We start from the raw sequence: 6,000 nt of genomic DNA on the forward strand, positions 1-6,000 counted from the left end.
GCCAACCCCCATGCTCCACTGAAGTGTGCTGGGAGAGAATCAAAATGGCAGAGAAGTGAGTGAAAGTCACACTGACCCCCTCCCAGGACCAACCTGGAATTACAACTAAATTGTGGAGAAATCACCTGGAACAAACAACTGAACAATAGCCAGAGAGGAACCTTATAACCTCAGAGACAGAGGAATCAGCTTTAGCCCAATCTAACTGGTAAGGAGTGTGGTAGAGACTCGAGAAGGTGGGTGGGGTGCCCACGGGTGGCAGCACCAGAAAGATATTGAAAGGGCCAGTTGGATCCCCCTGAGAAGAGCAAGATCTAAACCATAAGCAGGGATCTCCAGCCTACAGCACCAGAGCCCAAAAAGTACACAGATAACAGCCAGCTGTGAAAAGCGGCAGGGTTGTTCTCTGCCAGAGACAAGCAGCTGGAGATGCAAAAAACCATTAAAAGGGCCAAAACATAAATTTTTATTTGCAGCCACTTGCCCTGGTCTCCAGCAAAGGCAGGGCTGGAGTGGGCTAGAGATGCCTGAGGAGAGACTGGGGAAGGAGGCTTTGGGGAGAGAACTGAGAGAGTAGCCGGTGGGATCTCGGTGCTGACTCATCCCCCATGCAGTGGCAGCCATCTTGCTCAGGCAGAGACCACTCCCCCTGAGTGGCACTAGTATCGGAGGAACCAATAGCTTTGCCCCTAGGTGGGATTCCACCCACCCTGTGCTGCCTAAGCTGCTTCCTGAGTGCAGAGCAGCAGCTACAGATAGTAGATCCCTGGCTAAAGGGGGTGCAGAGTGGTCTGGAGACACTTGAGGAGAGACTGGGGACAGAGGCTTTAGGGAGAGAACAGAGAGAGTAGCTGGCGGGATCCCAGTGCTGACTCCTCCCCCATATAGAAGGAGCTGTCTTGCTCAGACAGAGACCACTCCCCTGAGTGGCAGCACTGTGAGAGGAAACAATAACCCCACCCCCAGAAGGGACTCTGCCCCGCCCTGAGCTGTCTAAGCCAGCCTGCTGAGTGCAGAGTGACTAAATTAACAGCTGAAAGAGACAGCCACAGACAGTAGATTCCTGAAAGTCTCGAACAGACTACCTAAGGTCAGACAAGGACAACATCTGACATCATCAGAGGCAGATCTAGAAAGTAGAAACAGTGGTCTCCTACCATAGAAGTTCACATCACAAAGTTAGGAAATCAAGACAGATCAATTTAAAAAGTACAAGCAAAAAGGAAGAGTTTCACAAATAAAGGGAAGACAAAGAAATACCCCTCATTCGAAGGGAAAGGAGGAATCCCAAGAAAGAGAACTAAATGAAATAGAGGTAAGCAAACTATCAGATATTGAGTTCAAAACAACAGTTATAAGGAAGCTAAATGACTTCAGTGAGCTCAGAGAGATTTACAAAAAACTACAGAGAAACTATGAGGAACTTACTGAAAACTATGTCAGCATGAAAAAGGACATAGAAACTATCAATAAGAGACAAGAGGAAATGAAGAATACAGTTTCTGAGTTGAAGACCACAGTAGAAGGAATCAAAATCAGGTGAGATGAAACCAAGGATTGAATCAGTGAGCTGGAGGATAAGGCAGAAAAAAACTTCCAGAAAGAGCAAGAAAATGAAAAAAGACTCAAAAAGACTGAAGAGGCATTTAGGGAAATGCAGGACAACCTGAAACGTAATAATATCCATATAATAGGGATACCAGAAGGAAAAGAAGAGAAGCAAGGGATAGATAACCTGTTTGAAAAAGTAATGACGGAAAACCTCCCTAATTGGAGGAGAGAAAAAGTCACACAACTCCAGGAAACACAGAGGGTCCCATTCAAGAAGAACCCAATGAGGCCCACTCCAAGACACATCATCATTAAAATGGTGAATATCAAAGACAAACAGAGAATCCTAAAGGCAGGAAAGGAGGAAGAGGTAGTAACATATAAGGGAGCCCCGATACAGCTAGCAGCTGACTTCTCAACAGAAACACTGCAAGCCAGAAGGAAGGGGCAAGAAACAGTCCAAGTAATGAAAAGCAAAGGCTTGCAACCAAGATTTCTCTACCCAGCAAGGCTCTCAATTAAAATGGAAGGCAAAATAAGGAGTTTCCCAGACAAAAGAAGGCTAAAGGAATACACCTCCACCAAACCAGCACTGTAAAATATGCTTAAGGGACTGCTTTAAGATAAAGAAAAAGAGTCTATGAATACCCAGTTCCTTTCACAGTTGCCAATACTCGATATTACCAATATTTTTAATACTTATTAATCTGATTGTGACAATGATGTGGTATTTTAATTGTTCCTTTAATATTTGTTGAAACCAAACCTGTTTTTGTATATTTATTGCCTATTTCTATTATTTTAAAAGAGCTTTAAATGACTTTTTGGTATTCTTTATCCATTTATTGAGTAAAGGTTTGCAGAATTATTTCCCCTAAAAAAACCCAAAAAAACTATTAACCCTTTATTAGGTGTGTGGCAAATACTTTCCCATTCTATTACTTGTCCTTTAAGTTTTTTTACATGTATATTACTATATAGTCTTAAATGTTTAATATGGTCATATTGTCAATATTTTACTTTGTAGCTTCTGGGTTTTAATATTTTACTTCAGGGTGAGAAAAATATTATTTTGTATTTTCTCCTAAAACTCCTTAGGTTCTACATATTGATTTTTAGCTCACCTGAATATTTCTTGTATAATGTGTGAAATAGGGCTCTATATATTTTTTATTTCAAGTAATAGTGGTCCATACACCTTATTTGTTGAATAAGCCTTATTTTCCCCATTGATTTGAAATATCAACTTAATCATACACTACACTGTTAGACAGATATATATGTTTGTCTTTAGAATGCTCATTATATTTCACTGATCTACTTGATTATTTCTGTGCTAGATTCATGTTGTTTTTATTGCTAGACTTTATAAGGGTTTTAAATGTTTTAATATTTTATAATTGAGTTTGACATTTAAAAATAAATAAAATTGATCTGCATTTAAGAAAGAAAGAAAGATGGATCTCCTACCTTTTGCGACAACATGGATGGAACTGGAGAATATATGATAAGTGAAATAAGCCACTTGATGAAAGACAAATACCACACAATCTCACCTATAAGTGGAATCTATTCAACAAAATAAAATAAAGAACAAAATAAACCACAGGCATGGAAACATGGAGCAGACTGAAAGTGACCAGAGGAGATGGGGAAAGAGGACAACGGTGGAAAGAAGAGGAAGGGACTAGACAAAGAACATGTATGAATGACCCATGGACATGGACAACAGAGTGGGAATGGACTGTGGGGATAGGAGGTTGGGATGGGATGGGTGGAGGGGCATAAAGGGGAAAAAACTGAGACAACTGTAATAGAACAAAAATTATTTTAAAATATAAAAATAAAAAAATAAAAATTAAAAGGTAAAAAAAAGAAAGGTGTGCTGGAAGGGAAACCAAGAGACCTAGGCTGTAGGCCTTTTTTTAACACCCAAAATATTGATTTTCCCAACTATGAACTGGGTTTTCGAAAAGATGAAGAAAGATAAAAAATGAGAAAGCAGAGATTGGGTGATGTTTTGTTTTGTTTTGTTTAGAGAAATCAGTCACCTCATGGCTCTGGGCATTGTTTTCCTTGCTAGAAAATTGGGGGTGTTAGACTAGACCAAGGATGCAGGCATAAATGCCCTCAGGGGCCTAGCAGGTAATAGAAGCAAGTGAAAAAGGGGCAGCTTTGGTGTAAAACAGTTTGTTGGGTTCCATGGCACAGTTAGGGAATGCAAGCCTATTAGAACACACATGGAAACCCTGTGACAATCAAACTGAGATCCCCAGATGACAGTCTCAAATGACCCAAAAAAGGGATAACCTTGAGTGTATGTGCATGTGAATTTAAGTTGCAGATGAAGAGGACGCTCCACCAGATAACTCCCTCCCCAGAAAAACCAAGTACAGTAGTCCCCCTTATCCTCAGGGGATATGTCCCAAGACCCCCAGTGGACGCCTGAAACCCCAGATAGTGCTAAAGCCTAATCAACTTCAGCTCTGGCCTTGGGCTATTTTCTTGCATCACCAGCTATTCCATAGTTTCCTTTCACAGATTGTTTCTAAAGATGGCACGCTGTGTACTCTTCTGCAAAGGGGCTTTGCCACTGTTCCATCAAGAGATGGATGGGCCAATTTCTTCTCCTTTTGAATTCAGGGTGGTTCTAACTTGCTTTGACCACCAGCACATAGGAGAAGCAATGCTGTATAAATTCTAGACTGAGGCCTTAAGAGGCCTTGCAACTTGCATTTTTACCCTCTTCAAAGCCTTAATTTGCCAAGAAAAGAAGTCCAGGCTGTTCTGCTGGAGACACAAGTTGAGCGGAGCTGAGATCTTCAGCCAATGGCTAGAATCTAGGCCCCGATATGTGAGGGAGGTCATCACGGATATTCTAGCCCCTACTAAGGGAGCCACATGCAGCCAGTTGACTGACCCAAGAAGGAGCAGAAAGATTGCCCAGCTGAGCCCACCAACCCAGGGAGCTATGAGAAATACTAAATCCTTACTGTTTTAAGCCTCTACTCTTAGATTACATAGCACTAGGTAACTGAAACAGAGACACAAAGTTGTGGCCATTCAGACACCACAAGGACTCTTTGGCCAAATCTTTAACTTTAAAAAAAGTCAAGCCCTAATGGGATATCCAGAAGTAGAGCTTGTTTTTTAGGAAGACTGTCTTCAGTGGCATCTGCAAGGTTTTCTCCAATATGACTGAGTTCACTTGACAACCTGAAAGCTGTAGAACAGCACAAATATCAAGTTTGAGCCCTCCATTTAACAGAATCTAAGGCCAGAAAGGTTAAGAAGCAGGCTCAAGGTCACACGGCCATCGAATTGCCAAATTGGGACTTTAATTCAAAGTTCATGAATTTTAACCTACTGCTTTTTCCAATAAAACATGCTGCTTCCTACCATTTCACAAAAAGATTTCCATTATATCAGAATTACTAACAAACTCCCAGGCAAAATAGTAGTCTCAGAAAAGAATGGTTGGCGATTACTTTGCAGTCCAATAGGCAAAATGTAGTGCACAATGGTATAGAGAGCACCAGCTTTCAGGGTCAGAGTATCTGGGTCTAAGCCTGAAGCCTCTACATATTTCCTATGTAACCTCTTAAAGCCCATTTCTATACTATTGTGAAGCATTCCCATGGCTGTAAACATGAATGTCTTTACGACTGCTAAAAGCACTCTAAAAATTTAATAGAAACTATTAATAGGAAAACTGACTGTACTTATGACTTGACACTGTTCTCTTAGACTCTCAGGAGAACTTCCTTGGAGTTGACTTTGGAGTTGAAGTTTGTCTCCACTGTAAAAATCAGACTAGTCATCACAGAAAAGAAAGCTTAAGCCTGGCTGCTTGAACCTTCTAGACTCTGAGAGCAAGTGGTATGACTGCTGAGGACTGATGGAGCTGGGATGGGCGGACAGTCAATGAGGCCCGAGCCAGCTCCGCACTCTGCCCCATTTCATACTGGTGTGTGCACGAGACAGTGTGGCCCCTAATCAGCTTAACAGGGATGGACAAGATCCAAAGCATGATTCCAGGTTGCAAGGCATAGTTTCCAAGGCTTCAGAACACATGCTGCCTCTAGACCTTGCAGGCACACCTTGCAGAATACCTATCACTCCCTTGGACCCCTGGATAGAAGGAAGTGTGGTTCCTAAGACATGTGTTGAGAAACCGTGACTAAGCTTGCCCTTGTCCCAGGCACTAGGAAACATCACTATCTCTAGGAAGCAGTATTTGATCTGCATCTTGATAATCAACCTTTCTTTCCAAGGCAGAGTAATATCCCAATCCTGTTAGGGGTAGGGGATGAGACCTGCTAATTTTTCCAAGGGGAAATATGTGACCTCCGCTTGTGAATCATTGCCCTGCCCCAACTCAGTCTGTGTGGGCAGCCATTCTTATTTGGACTTCCCAACTGTGCACATTCTCTGTCCCAGCGACCCGAC

Source organism: Pteronotus mesoamericanus, unplaced genomic scaffold (assembly GCF_021234165.1).
Source record: "Pteronotus mesoamericanus isolate MK-2021 breed Mesoamerican mustached bat unplaced genomic scaffold, CSHL_Meso_final contig_182, whole genome shotgun sequence".
In the NCBI taxonomy this organism is placed as follows: Eukaryota; Metazoa; Chordata; class Mammalia; order Chiroptera; family Mormoopidae; genus Pteronotus; species Pteronotus mesoamericanus.